Source organism: Podarcis muralis, chromosome 7, assembly GCF_964188315.1.
Source record: "Podarcis muralis chromosome 7, rPodMur119.hap1.1, whole genome shotgun sequence".
NCBI classification, from domain to species: Eukaryota; Metazoa; Chordata; class Lepidosauria; order Squamata; family Lacertidae; genus Podarcis; species Podarcis muralis.
This window is the reverse complement of record NC_135661.1, coordinates 29,406,804-29,425,007: the sequence shown is the minus strand read 5'-3', so window position 1 is coordinate 29,425,007 and position 18,204 is coordinate 29,406,804.

Genomic DNA, 18,204 nt, shown 5'->3' with positions numbered 1-18,204 from the left:
TGTGGCCTTCACCACCTCAAGTGTCACTTCTGCTTCCATCCCTTGTCCTCACTCTCAATTGCCTTCACATATTTACTCATCTGAGATCCATCTGAGATCAGTTGCGGTTTTCTTCAAGGCAGGTGTCTTTAGGATTTATGCCAAAGAGAACATTTAGAAAATGTTCCGAAAAATTACCGTATACTGATTCCTATGCTGAGTTTGCCTGTCTTTGATATAAGCTTTATGATAGGGGCGGCTGAGTTTGGAAGTTCCACTTAGATGTAGTACCCAAATAATTTAGTTAATTGCACAGCAGCTAGTCCTCATTGTTGGCAATGAAATATTTGATATCAGATGCCAACCCATAATTACTGATGACTTAAATGCTTCTCCCTATTGTTATATGTGAGACTACATCTTCACAATGGCAGCCCAGGTAATTCTGTATGTCAAGAGGCATGTGATTCTGGATTTAAACTTAAAGACTCATTATCCCATTATAAAACTGGGGAGAATGATAAATTAAAAACCAAATTACATGTCCGATTATTCCTGATTACTCCACCATCGCCAACATAAAGTTGAACTGACCTTGAACAAGAGGGAGTGAAATCTGCAGGAACATTCCAAGTTAGCAAATGCCTCTTTCAGATTTAATTTATAGTAACATCATAATTCTGCCATCCATTAAATAATAGATGGCACACCTAGCAAAAAAGAAATGTAAAGAAAATAATCAGCTGCACACATGGGTCATTTATAAAGCAGAAATGTAGGCATTGCTTAGTAATTCAAGATGGTATTTGAATTAGCTTTGGAGACCTAATGTAACACCTTGCTCAGATAATATGTGGCAATCCCCTTGTTAAAACACTTGTACCTTCAAGCAGATGGGGTAGTTGCAATGGTACAATCCCATAAATTCATTCAGTGAGGTTCATGGCCTGCATGATGTCACTGCATTGCAAATACACACACACCCCGCCACAACAATGTCAGCCAATATATGGCAGGAGGGATGGAGAAAACTGATTGTTTCTCATGAAGGAAAGAGTGTGGCTTAGCACGATGGCCTTGTCCCATGAGATCACCTCCTTCCCCACCTACCCCATCTTGAACAGGAATGTGTAAATAGGGAGAATCTTTATACACTTCAAACCATCCACATGGTGCAGGGTTTCTCCTGGTGTGTGGGAATTCTAAACCCATTTAGTCAAATTTGTAAAGATGCCTCCTATAAATGGCTATACATGGTCACTAGCCATGGTGGAGGCCATGTTCTGCCTCCACAGCTCCACATGCTTCTGAATTTCAGTCGCTGGAAGTCATAGGCTGGGGGGGGGGGGAGTGCTCCTGTGCTTGGGTCCTGCCTATGGGTTTCCTACAGGAATCCGGTTGGCCACTGTGAGAAAAGGATTCTGGACTGGATGGGCCATTGGCTTGCTCCAGCAAGCTCTTATGATGTTATCAGACAATGGTAGGACTCAGCAGGAATGAGGAAGGGGAGTTGCCACTATTGCCCTCTGCCCAACATGCATTGCCTGAAGAGGCCACTTCACTTTGCCTCAGGTTAGAGCTGGTATTGCAGTCTATGGCTTGATACTCTGCTACTCAGTCTGCTTTCTGCAGCGTCTTCTGGGCCGCCAGAGACATCTCATTTCTCTCATTCTATTATGTGATGGCATTTCTTGAGATGCAACTTCCTCATCAGCAGATAAAAAGAGCAGCTGATATATGGTCCCCCTTGAAGGGGAAATTCACAGAAACATGCCAGAATCCACCATCTGATTGTCTCCAATTTAGTGGAAACAAATTGTTTCCTTTAACGCTGAGGCTGCTCAATTGAGGCAACTACCTGAAAGGTGTTCTGGGCCTCATTATCCTTGGGTAATTGGGGTTACGAGCCACTCTCCTGTATTTTTTGCTCAGCTTCTGCCTCTGCAGCATCATGTACAAAAACCTCAAGGATAAATTGTCACATATTTGGTGAATGTGAGAAACCCTAAGTATGAGGAGGCAGCCAGATCATGGTTCCTTTTGAGACAGTGGGTGGATTAGTTTATGCTTGGGGCCAGGTGGATTACACCTCCTAGGATTACACTGTTTGGAACCCACAGATTTAAACTGAGTTTCATTTCAGTTAATTTTTTCTTTCCCACCTATGTCTCCAAGGAGTACCCTTTCCCCTAAAACATTCAATGTATATTCAAATTGCCACCTTGGCAATTAAGTGCATAAAGATTAAATAACATATCAATAAATCAGCTGACTCAACATAATGCAATCATGCAAGGTAGGGAGAAAGTGGACAGAGGAAAGTTTACCTGTCCTTGTTATATTAGGAGAACTCGGTGTCATCCAATGACACTGATCTGTAGGAAAATTCGAGACAGACAAAAGTACTTTTTCTGTGCCACAAATTAAATTATGGAACTCATGATGGCCAGCTGCTTAAACGTCTTTTAAAGGGGAATAGACTAATTTCTAAATGATAAGTGCAGCAATAGCACAATGGAACATCTAGGTTCACCAGGAGAAGAAAACAGCATGGTAGAACCTCCTTCTGAAAAATGTTCAGGACCCTGGACAGAACCCAGGTGCTGGGTCTGTTATTGATTAATTAAATTTGTAAGTCTCATTATCTTGCCCAAGGCAACCCAAAGCAACTTACAATCAAAGAAACAGCCCTCCATCCCCTGCCCCACATATAGATACATTAAAACCAAGCTTGGGGCTGCATGGGAAATCTATTACAGTGGTACCTCGGGTTACAGATGCTTCAGGTTACAGACTCTGCTAACCCAGAAATAGTACATTGGGTAAAGAACTTTGCTTCAGGATAAGAACAGAAATCGTGCTGTGGAGGCAGCGGGAGGCCCCATTAGCTAAAGTGGTCCCTCAGGTTAAGAACAGTTTCAGGTTAAGAACGGACCTCCAGAACAAATTAAGTTCTTAACCAGAGGTACCACTGTATCAGTTGTTTTCAGGACCACGGACAGCAATCCAGAAGGTACTTTACCCTGGAACAGCCCATTGGTTAATCTAACTCAGGATTGCTGGAACTGATTGGCAGTGGCTGCCCAGGTTTTTGGATGGGGGCATTCCCACCCCTACTTGGTTGGAGGTCAAAGCTGGAAGCATCTGCATGCAATGCAGGTTCTCCATCCCTTCCCCTCTTCTTCCTGGTCTTTTTATATTTTTTAAGAAATAGGGAAAGGGTGACTGTCTTGAACTGGCAGAGAAAACTGGAAAGCTTTAGGCAGGGACACTGTGGGCAGACAGATTGTCATATGCTTGTCATATGACCTCTTCATCTTCTCTTCTCTGGGCTAAGTATACCGAAGTCCCTCAACACAAAGCTCAATGGGTGACCTTGATCACTGCCTTGATCACAATGGGTCACTGCCTTCTCTCAGCCTAACCTACCTCACAAGGTTGTTGTTGTGGGAATTAAATGAGGAGGGGAATATCCAGATATGCCACTTTGAGCTCCTGGAGGGAAAAAAGGGTGGGGTATAAATGCAGCAAACAAACGAACCCCATGACAGATTATCTTCAAGGGAATGTGGTCCTCAAGAAAGAGAAAAGGTTCCAGTCTTGTTTTATATACCTACTTCAGATGTGTTCATTCCCCCCCAAGCTTTTTTAGCTTTTCTTTTTGCACTCCTGAGGTATCACTGCATAACACAAGATCTCAGATTTGTAGTACCACTAAAATCTATAAGTATCAAATCTGGGCACTAACATCCTGGCATTATCTGGCCATAACATTTCGCAAGCCCTTCTGAAATGTCTAATGCTTTTGTCAAAGTAATGTTGTGCCAATGCCGTATTCCCCTATCCAAAATGACATTATGTCTTCATGCTACTGCAGTGCTCCGTCTGGAATGTCTCATAATATATATATTTTAAAAATCTTCTTTGTGCCAAAGCATCTTGTCTAATCTCATCAAATCCCATCTGTTTCTCCCCCTCTGGCATTCACTTTTGTAGCAATGCCAAATCATTTTATTCTTATCTAATCTTAACTAGTCCCTCACATCTCTCCCCCCCCCCCACTCTTCACTGTTTTACAGGGTTAAAGACTACAAATCCCATCTTGTGGTGTAAATGTGAGTAAATAAACATGAGTAAATAAATTTGTTTGTGGGAAGGCAGGTTATTGTTTTGCTGTTTTGTTTTAATTTTTCAAAAAAAAATTATCCTGTATTTTATTCTATGAACTGCCCTGAGATCTTATGATGAAGGGTAGTATAACAACAACAACAACAACAACAACAACAACAACAACAACAACAACAGTAACAGTATCAGTAACAGCAACAGCAGCAGCAACAACAACCATACATGATGACCTTCAACCCCCATGTTTGAGATTACTTGGAGGCAATCACTTCCATTCTGTATCTGAGTTTTCTTACAGGGCTGCATTTCCCTCCTGATTCTGTCAAAGGAGAACTGAGCCCAAGCATTTTACCCTTTTCATCAAGAATTTCCAGTTTCCTAAACATAGATAATTTGTTTTTCATTTGTCTGCAAGATGCCGGGAGTCCGTTAGGGTACAGAGACAAGAATCAGGACTAACCCATCACCTTTGCTGTTCCCCTGTCACCAGGCTACCGGAATTGTTTCCAGCCCAAATGGTCATTATAAGGAATGTAACTTGAAGAACGTAAGAAGAGCCTATAACCTCATCTAGTCCAGCATCCTGTTCTCACAATGGCCAACCGGATTCCATAGTGGGAAACCCACAAGCAGGACTTGAGCAAAAGAATACTCTCCCCTCCTTTTCTAGCAACTAGTATTCACAAGCATTGCTGTGGAGGCAGAACATAACCATAATGGCTAGTAGCCATTTATGGCCTTCTCCTCCATGGATTTTTTCAATCCTCTTTTAAAGCCGGTGTCCATCACTGCCTTCTGTGAGCTTTAATAACTTGTTTCCACCACTTCTTGCTCCCCATCAATTTTTCCCAGGCTGTTGTGTCTTTTAGTTTGTACAGCTGAGGGCAGGGACTGGGACTGCCTCACTACCGATTTTTGTAAGCTGCTCTGGAATGGTTTCCAGCTAGAGTGGAGCATAAGTACTTTAAATAAAACTAGACCAGCCAAGCCAGATTGCACCTTCATGTTCAACCTGAGGGATCAGATTCTCCACTGCTGTAAAACGGAATGTTAGGCTAGACAGACCTTTGGTCTGATCCAGCAAGTCTGCTGTTATCTCCCCCCATTAAGCGAAGAATGGGTTTAGCACCTCTTGCCTGTGTGCTTGCAAATGAAATGGAGAGAAAACCTCCATTGTGTTGAATATAGGGAATGAATTGGGGTGTTTGGTTTACCTTCCTGACTTTGCCTACAAGAAAACAAAGTCAATTGAAAACAAGGTACACCGAGGAGATCATGGAAGTGACCTCAATTTCGACTTTCCCCTTGTTCCTCTAGGCTGAACCTGACACCTCACCTTTCAACCTTCGCTGACAATGAAATAAGGCAAATGCTTTATTTTGTGTTTCAAAGGCTTCTGAATACAAAGAGCCATTGGTTCTTTGCATCCAAGATGCACTAGCATTCAATTTGGCTGTCAAGGTGAAACTACTTTAGATGGTACATCAGAATTAACACTGTGCGCCTCTTTATATCCAAGGCAGTTTGTCTGAAAGGCAGCTCAAGAGACAGGTGGACATGCAATCTCACACTCTTTATTTTATATAAATGTATTGTTAAGGGTTATTCAAAGGGCTGAGTCAAACTGCTTACCTTTTTCATGTTTATTTGTTTTGTGTGTGTAAAATTCATATAAACCCACAGTGTTGGGATGAGAAGCCTTTGAAAGGATTCTCCAGTTCCCCCAATCTCAGAACCAGTGTGAGGTAGTGGTTAGAGTGTCAGGTAAAAAGAGGAGACACGGGTGGCACTGTGCTCTAAACCACTGAGCTTCTTGGGCTTGCTGATAAGAAGGTTGGCGGTTCGAATCCCCACGATGGGTTGAGCGCCCGTTGCTCTGTTCCAGCTCCTGCCAACCTAGCAGTTCAAAAGCATGCCAGTGCAAATGGATAAATAGGTACTGCTGTGGCGGAAAGGTAAATGGCGTTTCCCTGTGTTCTAGCTTCTGTCATGGTGTTCTGTTGAGCCAGAAGTGGTTTAATCATGCTGGCCACATGACCCAGAAAGCTGTCTGTGAACAAACACCAGTTCCCTTGGCTTGAAAGCGAGATGAGCACTGCAACCCCATAGTCGCCTTTGACTAGACTTAACTGTCCAGGGGTCCTTTACCTTTTTTTACCTAGAGTGTCAGACCTGGACATGGACCTGGAAGACTTAGGCAGAAGGAAATAGAAATGTTTTCTGTCTTTTTCCCACCACAGAACTGAAGGGAAGTGATATCACACAGAGCTTTTCTAGCAATCAGCAACTTTGGGGGTCTCGGCACTTTTCATACTTGCCAATTGTTATTTTGACTGCAAACTCCCACAGAAACCAGCATTGCCAACATTTCTCCATACAGAGCCATGGAGGACACACACAGTGTGCCAGTGATGTACAGCAAACTGACTGTGATTGAGCCCACAGTTTTACCTCCCCATCTGTAAAATGGGTGCACCACTTAACCCTGCAGCATTCTTGCCATGATTTTTTTTTTTAAAAAAAGGAAAACACTGTACCGACTATAAATCTGCTCCATTTAAAATGTATTCGTTTCCCGAGTGATCATTTCATGGGGACAAATGAAACTTAAGTTTCATTTGCTGGGGTCGAGGAAGTTAAACGACTCTGCTTTTCAGTTTCCCCCTTTTTTATACGATTCCATCCCCCAAAGGAACTTGAAAAGGGTAAAAACCACTGAAGGAAATGTAATTACTTTTTGCAGGCACATTTAAACATCATTTTTATTGCTATGCTTTCTCTGAATGTAATCCACTCCCCCCACATCCAAAATCTGATTTATTCTTGTTCCTTGGCAGATGAAATGGTGTTCTGCTTGATTTTCAGAGGCCCCTTTCCCCCCCTTTAAAGGGTGAAATGCATTTAACTTCCTTGGTTCAGCAGCTAGAGCGCTTGGACCTCAGGGACCTGTTTTAGGGGTAGCCATAATTCATCTGTAACAGCAGGGGGTGATTCTCACTTGAAACAGGGAGTGTCTTCACAGGCCTGAGTACAGGACTGGCTCAACACAATCAGCTATCCGGGGTAAAAGGGATTCTGCTGCCCCTGCCTCATCCCACACACAGAAGCTGGTTGGACTTGCAGCTGAATCTTGCTTTGACAGTAGTGATGGGAAAGAGCCCTCCACTGTAGTTAAGGTGGCAGGTTAGTTGCCTGACAGCCTTTGTGAATGCACAAATCTGTCCTTCAATAGAGGGGAAAGCTGCCTTGCTTTGTCCAGCGACAACCCCAGTCCCACCTGACTACCATAAAGTCCCAAGAACATGCCAAATAATGCCAAGGTGAGATGGCCCAGTGCTATTTAGAATGAAGAAGGTTTAGCATTGCCAGAGAATATAATTTCTGGGGAATAAAAGGGGTTCGGAAAGACCACTATCAGCCTAGAGGTTGGAGAGCTATTACTGGTTGAGGAACATAGGGTAGATGGGTATGTCATCTGACATGGTACAAACCTGCTTCTGAAGGGCATGTGGAAGCCACCTGAGCCTCTTAACATCTTAGGAAGGTCAAAGTGCAATCAAAGGCTATTTCTGTGGCGCTCAAAAGAACCCCATAAGCAAATTCTGTCCCCGCAAGTATTTCTGCTTTTCATTCTCCAGTCTACTCCCGATTCTATTCCAGTGAGTTAAACTTCTCCACGGGGGGTGGGGGTGGGGAAAGCAAGCTTATTTCCTTCTGCTTCAGAAGGGAGCACCCAAACCAACGGACTTAAATTGCAGGAAAGGAGATTCCAATTAAACATTAGGAAGAACTTTCTGAGGGTCAGGGTTGTTCGACAGTGGAACAGAAGATGGTAGACACTCCTTCCAGGAAGAAGAAAAAAAAGGATTTCAGCACATCATCCCAACTCACTTCTACTCATAACGGCTTGTTAGTATTCAAAATAAATTTTTAAAAAAGAAAAAGTGTGCCCCTTTCTTCAAGCACCTGCTTTTATTCCTATGCAAGTTTAATTGACTTGACTTCATGTAATGATTCGAAACTGTTTAATTAGCCCAATGATTCCCCCCTGCCCCCCACTCCTGCCTGGAGCATTCTGCCAAGCTGATAGCTGGTTTCTGCAAAGAGTGCAGAAATCCACACCTCCCAGCATGTATCTGATGGTTGTAACCAAGCATCAAGTCAGACCTCCTCCCCTGTGCCCGGGCTTACTCCACCCCACCCCTTTGTGTAATTCTGATAAGGCAACACAAAACTGCTCGGAAGATTAGCATGTGAGCTTTTCAGTTCTGATAAGGACTATCTGATCCAAATTAGATGCAGCAGGTCTGGTCATAATGAACTGGGCCCCGTCTGCCTCTGTTTGCCAACTTTTATCTCCCCGCTGTTTGGCCTCTGTTGCCTCTAATCCAAACATCTTTTCATTTCACACTTCCTCCATTCCATTAAAAGCTGCGCCTCTTCAAAGCCCTGGACAGCGGGAATGTAGAATGAACTCTGAACATTTGTGGAGGTGGCCCAGCTCTGCTCTGAACTGAAACCTCTTCCCTCTCAGCCCTGCTGCTCACAGGCCTATCGGGACTGATAATGGTGTGATAGGGAAAGAAGAGAGAGGTCAGGTTTCCGTGTGCGTTAAAGGAATGAACCATCTGTTTCCAGCCCTTTTTTGTTTTGCATAATTTGTAAGTCTGTTCCATCCTGCTCCCACATTAATTTGCATTTTCTTTATTTCCTTTCCTACACACACACACACACACACACACACACACTACTGCACCAAGTATGTATTTAGATCGATATCTATAGATAGATAGATAGATAGATAGATAGATAGATAGATAGATAGATGGTATAGATATATGCACATAAAAAGTAAGGGTGTCATCACGCAAGCCCCCTTTGGAGGATTTGTAGCACTTCGTCGCAATCTTACTTGAAGTCAGGGTGGAGGACAGGAGAAAAAGGAAGGCAGGTTTTTAAATCATAGCTTTAAACAACAGCAGAAGTTTGCATGGAGTACGGATGGAGGTACATAGAGGAGCTGTGATAATATGGGAGGGGCTTGATGAAGCTGTCAGGGGTTGGGGTTGGGTGAGGGGTAATTGGGGGGTTAGTAATGGTGGTGGTGGGGATAAGTGGGGTTGGCAAGCAAGGTGAGCAGGGGCAGCAGCCCCTAGTAGACACATATTTTTGATTGTATCCAACCATGTTCTACTCAGAGTAGACCCATTGGAATTAATGGGCATAAATTAATCCTGTTTATTGTTTTCAATGGGACTATGCTGAGTTGGACTAGTTTTGGATTCAATGTATATTGCATATACATCACAGCGACTAACAAAACAAAATTAAATTTGTATAGCAAAACATACTGGCTTTCACCGTCATCAGTTGCTCTGATTAAAATGATGCTGTTTCCGAGGTGGCAGTGATAGAGCTTTGAGGACGGAAAGCTCAGAAGACCATCATGTGCTGAAGCTAAGTGATGTTGGTACTATCCTCTAGGCTGAGGTCACACAGTGTTAACGAGTCCAGCATAGACATCTGGAAAGTTTCCCTTTTTGTTAACATTGTTGATTTTGCAGGCATTTCTATAGCAATTATCGATAGGTCCAAATTAAAGTGATTAGGAACAGACTGCTCCATTTTATTTTCATTTTCATCAAAATTACAGTTGTGGTTTCCAAAACGTGGGCATAGGTCAGAAGTAGTTTTACGTACATACTGGATATGAAATCCTTTTTTCTCTTTTTCTTTTTTGCACTGGATGATACAAATTATATGGCAGGACTTTGTAATATGATCTTCCCATCTTAGTGCTTTTGAAAGTAGCCGTCTCCATGAGATAAACACAGGTAAAGCAGCATATGGAATTACAGGGATGGGATCCAAGATTGCTGATATGTGGCTTAAGTACAGTTCTCACAAATAGTTTGCATAGATGTGGGGGTTGGCAAAATGCTATAGCAGGAAGCTTGTTGAGCGCTTTAGCAAGCCATTTAGAATTTGCTAACAATGAGTAGCTTTCTCTGCTTGTCAGGTGATAGTCAGGCGATAGTGGATGAAAATCTGCCACAAATGGGGTACGTTGTTCTTTGTTAGTTGATAACCCATTTTGATGAAGGAGGTTTTCTCTAGACAGGATGGAAGTTCAATGGATGTCGCAATCAATTCCACGCGAAGGATATCCTCTTTGCAGATGGCATTGCTAAAGTTCACTGATCCTTCTTGAGTATTTGTTGTTGCATTTGTCGTATTTGATCCTAAGAGCCAAGCCGTAAATAATATTTTTCTTTGTATGTTTTGGGTGGCAGTATAGGTGGGTATAGGCACCAGTAGGTTGTTGTGCAGATCAGTGACTATTGTCCATGTGACAACTCTTCAAATATTTGAAGATTGTGGTCATATCACCTCTAAGTCTTTTCTTCTCCAGGCTAAACATCCCCAACTCCCTCAACCATTCCTCATCAGTTACAGATAGGTAGCCGTGTTGGTCTGCCATAGTCAAAACAAAAAAAATTCCTTCCAGTAGCACCTTAAAGACCAACTAAGTTAGTTCTTGGTATGAGCTTTCATGTGCATGCACACTTCTTCAGCTACACATCAGGTTCGGTTTCCAGAAGCTTAGTTATCTTGATTGCCTTCCTCTGCACACTTTCCAGCTTGTCAAGATGGCTGTTCACTTGTGGTGCCCAGAACTGGACACAGGACTGCTGCTGGGCCCCTTCCTAGGATCATCAACAGACAACTTCTCCTAACCCTCATTCTTGTCTGACCATAATTTCTCCTTTGGACTCATGACAATATATACCTACTGAACCAATCTCTCTCTCTCCCCCCCCCCCCCCGCTAATGGCTAATCCACACTCAATTCAATTGCATGCAATTTCACACAAGCACACAATTACCCAGAGCACAACCCTCATGCAAATCTGGGGTTGCCTGTAAATAAAGTACTCAGACATGGACCTGAAAAGCCCAGAACTAGAAATGCAGAGCAAAGCTAAGTGTGGAAGAGCCCAAAGTTTTGCTGAAAGTTATTCCATAATGCCCCAAACAATAGACCTTTGCAGTTTCACCTAGCAGTAACTTTTAGCAAGTGATGCTGATGCTCTGAACCATTCTCTTCCTCTCACCTAAGTCATGAGCTTCCTGGCTGAATATTTCACAGGGTCATTCACTTTCTTAATAGCTAATCATTGCCTTGGGCTTTCCTTGAGTAATTTCCCCCTCATCCAGCCATACTAAAGCACTTATGAAATAGAGCTATAGAGTAGTACCAAGCCAAGCCTTATTTCAAGAGAGGTTTTGGCTTGAATCATGGAAGGGAGGGGGAATTCTCCCTTCCACCCCCCCAAAAAAACACCTAATGGACAATTTTCAGAAGGAGATGTCCTAAATAATTTGGTGGGTGGGGGAGGAAGGATTTCATTCCGGGGCCCCCCTTGCTTTTTTCTCCTCCTCCTCCTAAATATTGAAATAACAACCCCAAGGAGCTGCTATTACTAGATGGCCTCTGTTTTACCTAAAAATGATCTAGAAAGTTACTCTGTCTTTGGCATTTGGGTATCTGTGAGGGGTAATTGCAGCCATCACCAGAGAAGAGAAACTCCTTGCTGTCTTTTCAATTTATTCTTATTTTTAGAAGGAGGAAGGAAGTCACTCACCCACAACTTTTAAGAAATGTGCCCCTGCCAATACTCCAAAGGTATCCCATGAAGCAGCAACTTTTTGTGACTTTGCACTAAGTATTAGGATGCCAGGCAGGGGCGGGGCACAGAGGGTGATCTTTACCCTCTGTGTTCTCCAGTCCATGCCACCAGCAGGGCGCAATGGGAAACTCTGTGGGGGGTGCCTGTTTCGTGCCCACCCCAGATTGTGTGCCTGGGGCAATGCCACCCCCACCCCCAGCGCATGATGCTATGCATATGACGTCATGCTGCACTGGCCCCCCTCAATGTGGGGGCAAATTGGTACCCCTGATTGGAACAGTGATGACCACCAACTTGGATGACTTTAAAAGAGGATTGGACACATTGATAGATGAGAGACACCACTGGAAAAGCTCTTTTCTGGGCCCTCACACTCATGCAGGGCCACTAGGAGGACCTCTTTTGCTAATCTTAAGCATAGGCAGGTCACTAGGAGAGAAGACATTCTTGCAGCCATTTGGATCCCAAGGCATTTAGGACTTTTAAAAGGACCTGGAAAAACAATTGGCAACCAGTGCAGCTGTTTTAGGATTGGAATAATATGAGGGATATCCAGAGAAATCAGCTGTAACTCTGGGTCAGGGGATTTGTCATGGGCATAGATCTTGCTTAGACAGGGAGAGTGGTTACCTGCATGAGTGGTTCACTTGTAAGGCGTTTACATGCTGTTGCCATTGATCCCTATGCACTTTGAAAATCCTTGGCACATGAATGCCTTTGCTCTTATGGAGACCTCCATAAATACACAACCATGACTTTAATGAGAGGACCTGGCGTTTCCGTAGCATAGCAGTGTGATTCATTCGAAGCTGCTCAACAAAAGCAGAGATGTGAGGGCCTGGAGAGAGTTTGGTTTTTTGATGAACAAGATCCAGATTCAATACCTTCTCAGTTGGAAGCAGGATTGGTGGGAGGGGGAGGGCATTGATCTTCTAATTTCCTGGCCTAACATACATCCCAGGGTGTCAGGCAACAGTGGTCTATGAAACCCTCTTGAGAATGTTTGCTAGTCTTAATAAGAAAATAAGGTAATATGAGCTTGCTAGATCAGGCCAATGGCTCATCTAGTTCAGCATTGTGTTCTCACAGTAGCAAAACAGGTGCCCCAAAGGGAAACTGCAAGTTCTAGTATGATGAGAGAGGGAAGGAAAACTTTTCTTTATCCACTTTCTCCATGCTATGCATAACTTTATGAACTTCTATCACATCACTTCTTACTCATCTTTCATCTCAACTAAGACTCCCAAACACACAGAATTGTGCATACTATTCTCAAGGCAGTCACACTATATACTGTATTTATTGGATATCTGACTGGGTTTCCCCATCTGTTCCTCTTTAAGAGGAACTGCAAATACACTTGCAATTTTGCAACACTCACTGAGTCAGTCAAGCCCACAAATCGAGGCGTTCCCCAGCAGGGGTGGGCTTAACCACTCAGAAAACGCTCATATTTAACTCTCAGAGAAATGTAGACATTGGCTGAAGCAATTTTCAAATCGGTGTTCATGTATACCAGAACTCTACTTGGAGTTGTCCAGGGTCCTGAATTGACCACTTGAACTCCTGGGGAAATTGTACTAGAGCTTGAAGCATGATCTGGCTGTGACCACCTCATCAAACAGAACATCCTAGTGGATGGGGAACAGCCCAGTTGCATTATGGGATGACTGTGCAGCTCCTGTGGGCAAAGGCTGTCAAAGATTGCCCAGAGTTGGTTTTAAGCCTTTGAGCTCTGGAACCACTGTCCTGTTGCATGTCAGATGATCTGGGATGACCATGTCTAAAGCACCCAACTTCTGGGGTGGCATCAGGTTGCTAGAATGGGGGCTTTGTTTAAAGGGCCTCTTGAAATTCCACACTTTGTTTCTGGGCAGAGAAACTGGATGTCCTGGCTCTCACTGGAGAGTGGAGGATTAAGGTTTCTGCCCAAATTTTCAATGCTCAGTTCAGTGTCGTGCACAGGCAAAATAGAGGTCAAAGGCACAACAGGTGCTCTGCGTTGCTAGGTAAGTTAAGATGTTGATCCAACAAGTGAGATGCCCCCTTGGGCCCTGTTATATGATAATGAGGTGGGCACCACTTCAGTGTGGTAAGAGGGGATGTCCTTTGTAGTGGGCAAGTAAACAGAGCTCCTTCTGGAGGGGTGGACCTGAACAGCCTCTTCACACTTTCACTAGTGTCCCTGTGACCTTGACAATGGAGAAGGCGACAGTGGTGGCTTCAAAACAGACTGGATGGTGGAATCTTCCTGAGAGGATGGGCTAGAGAGGATGGGCTAGGAGTGGGTTCTGGTGGTGCCAGAGGTGGTGCTGGGAGATGAGGTGAGGCTGACATGGGAGCCAGAGAAGACAGCGAGCACAGAGCACCTGGGTGATGCTAGAGACAACAGGGTGGAAAGTGCCACATAATGATTTTATTTTATTTCATAATTTTTACATGCCACTTGATTGTAGAAAAACATCAAAGTGGTGTGGTTTACAAAAAATGTTAAACAATAGAATTATCATTTAAAAAATATTCATCCATAATAAAAAAACATATAGAAGGTTAAAACCACAGTAAAGGTAAAGGTACCCCTGACTGTTAGGTCCAGTCGCAGACGACTCTGGGGTTGTGCGCTCATCTTGCTCTATAGGCTGAGGGAGCCGGCGTTTGTCCGCAGACAGCTTCCGGGTCATGTGGCCAGCATGACTAAGCCGCTTCTGGTGAACCAGAGCAGTGCATGGAAATGCCATTTACCTTCCCACCGGAGCGGTACCTATTTATCTACTTGCACTTTGACGTGCTTTCAAACTGCTAGGTTGGCAGGAGCAGGGACCAAGCAACGGGAGCTCACCCCAACGCAGGGATTCGAACCGCCGACCTTCTGATTGGCAAGCCCTAGGCGCTGTGGTTAGCGCCACCCTCATCCCTTAAAACCACAGTAAAATAGACTAAAACAAATTAAAACTGCTATAATGTTCATGCTGCACATGCAAGAAATCATTCTGTTCTCACTAAACCTCTGGAACTCCCTGCCTGTTGACATTAGGCAGGCATCTTCTTTGCACAACTTTTGGTGCCTGTTTAAATCCATTGTTATTTTTGTTGTTGTGCAGGCAAACCTACAAGACTTGTATTTTTATTATGTAAATTTATTTTCAAACTGTTGATTTTATTCATATGATTATCATTTTCTTGTGTTTAATGTTTTACAGTCTGCTTTTATGGCTCTTTTTAATGAATATTTTATGTAAACCACTTAGATTTTGTTCATTAAGCAGCATATAAACCTTCTTAGTAAATCAAAGAAACAAACAACAATTCTGCAAAGTGGACGTCTTTGTCTGGACCTTCTAAGAAATTTCCGCTCAATTTTACTTGTAACCACTCAAGAGGGCCTTATATTCCATTGAACCCAGAGGCCTTTAGATGACTTGTCTCCAATCATACACAGCATGCCTTTTGTCTAAGGAGTCCTTGTGACCTGACATTTAGAGCATCCCTTGTTACAGCTTGTCAGGCTGATATCCTTTGTGAATTGAGAAAGAGGTTTCTGAATGAAATGCCTGAGAATCAGCCCCGGATTCAACTCCCTGAGAGAGTGTCGGGCTTCATTAGGAGGTCAGATTATGGAGTGAGTGATCAATGCTTCTTTCAAGTGTACCACGGGCCATTTCCCAAGTTTGGTTTGTGTGTGTGTGTGTGTGTGTGTGTGTGTGTGTGTAACTCAATAATTATATTTCTGGAGTTTGGAGCATGTCACACATGCTCTCCTGTGCACACAACCACCATTCTATGCACAGGAGAAACTGAATTTGATTTTCTCCTATGCACACAACCATCCACCTAGTAAACAGAGAAGAATAAAATAAGGAAGTTATCTGAATGAACATTAGCTCAATGCAGTGGGGGGGGGGGGTAAAACAGTGTTCTCTGTTGCATTGCACCAGGGATGGTTGACCCATGGCATTCAAGATCTTTCTCAATTCACGAAGGGTATCAGCCTGACAAGCTGTAACAAAGGATGCTCTAGAAGTCAGGTCACAAGGACTCCTTAGACAAAAGGTATGCTGTGTATGATTGGAAAAAAGCCATCTAAAGGCCTCTGGGTTCAATGGAATATAAGGTCCTCTTGAGTAATTACAAGTAAAATTGAGCGGAAATTTCTTAGAAGGTCCAGACAACGAAGACCACTTTGCAGAATTTCCATTAGTCCCAGTCAGCATGGCCAATGACTATGGGTGGGAGGAGCTGCAGTCCAGAAACATCTGGAGGGCCACAGGTTCTCCATCCCAGCTAAAGACCAAACTCCTTATACAGGAAGCGCTAATGGCACTACTCCAGAATGAGAGTTCTGAAAATGGCAGACTATCATCATCAGATTTTGATATTGCCCACTTTGTAGAGAACAAACAGAGAGTCCAGTATCCTGTTCTCACAATGGCCAACCAAATGCCTATGGGAAACCAGCAAGAGGGATTCAAGCACATGAGCACCCTCCTCTCCTGACGTTTTCAGCAACCCATATTTAGAGGCATTCCTACCTCCAACCATGGAGGCAGAGCATAGCCATCATGGCTAGTGTCCATCAATAGCCCTTTCTTCCATGTTTGCCCATTCAATGCATAGATGTTCTCCTAAGTCTTTTCTGGGAGGGGTGTGGGTGGCCAAGAAAAACAAGCTATTCTGAAAGCATCTATTCTACTTTAAGAGAGGACCCCCAGGTATTTCAGAACTCTTAAATTCAGGGAGAGATTTGAGTGAGGAGAATTTCGAATGTGTAGTGGTTCTAGGGGTTGCTCGTGCGTAAGCCGGTGCAAACACCTGGCTGGGTTGCCTGAGTGAACCTTTTCTGTCCGGACAGCCACTCACCTGTGGCTGTCTCAATCGCTGGCAGAATCCGTCAGTGGGCGTTTCTTAAACTTCTTCCAGCAAAGAAGCTCTTTGACGCCTAGTCTCCTCCTACTCTCTCTGCGCGAAAGCCTTCTGCGCAAGGAGGGCGTAGGCAGCGGAGGACCTCTACTCTCCCCGCTGGTCCCCGGCAAGGAGTCATGGGACCGCCTTGCCGCTTCCCCCATCTGTCCCCCTTCTCCACTGGTGCTACGCTGATTCTCTTCCCCAGAAGATGGGCTGCCTCTCCCAATCCCGGGACGCTCTCTGGAATCCCTCTGGATTTTGCTCTCTCTCTCCGGCACTGATGGCAGTTCCCTGACAGAATGCATGGCCATCTTATTTCCTTCCTTCCCTTTCTCTGTTTGTTGGCCAGACGTTTATGATTTTGTTTTTTCTGATACTCATTCCAATTCTTCCCCCCTTTCTCCTGCAAGTAGAAGCGTGTGTCTTGCTGTTTAGCCTCTTCATACCCAGGGAAGGGAGGGGAGGTGGTGGGCAGGTGTTGTAATAAACAGTGTCATTCCTGCCTGCAAAACACAGTCCCATCCAAAAAGCAGGCGAGTGAGAGCTCTCTCAATGGCTCCTGGCATCCCGACGCAAAAACATAACCAGGAGAGCAAGCGAGGCGAGTTGTGCAATAAAGCAGAGTTTAAGAACATGTAGGCAAGGAAATCAGAGTTGATGAGAACCAAAGAGCCCCGCAGCCTCAACTGCATGGCAGAAAACTCATATATTTCAACAAAAGCCCAAGCTCATTAGCTCTTAAAGGGCTCGGAGCCTTGAAAATCCCATTTCCTTTTGACGTTTCAGCGCGGGGCGCTTAACTGCCAGAGAAAACGACCAAACAAACAATGTTTGATTTCAGAGCAAGGCATTTTGAGAAAATTATTTTTTCTTGTTGTTGTTGTTTTGCAAAAGGCTAGAAGTAACAGATGGAAACCAATGCATTTATTTAGGAGCTAGAGCAGGGAGGAAATATGTATCATTGCCTTTCCAGGTAACTGCCCCCTCATCTGCTAATCCGTTTGGGCAAGTCGCTTTGCCATTGGCAAATCACATGAATTTTGCATTGGTGAGCACTGAGGTGCGAGGGAAAAGAAATAGGGTCCCAAATCCAATTCTGAGTGGGAGCAGCAAATTACAATCAACAATGAGCTGAATCATTGCCTACCAGTCATGCCTTGGGAACATAAGATGTCTGCAAGATGCTGGGGGGGGGGTGTCCATTGGGGTACAAAGACAAGAATCAGGACTAACCCATCAACTCTGCTGTCCCTCCTTCATCAGGCTACCAGAACTGTTTCGACCCCAAAATTTCATTATAAGGCATGTCACTTTCAGAACATAAGAAGAGCCTGCTGCATCAAGGCAATGGCCCATCTGGTCCAGCATCATGTTCTCACAATAGCCGACCAGAATTCAAACACAAGACCAGTCTCAGCTCTTCAGGTTTTCAGCAACTGGTATTCAGAAGTATTATTGCCACCATCCATGGAGGCAGAACATAGCCACCATGGCTAGTAGCCAT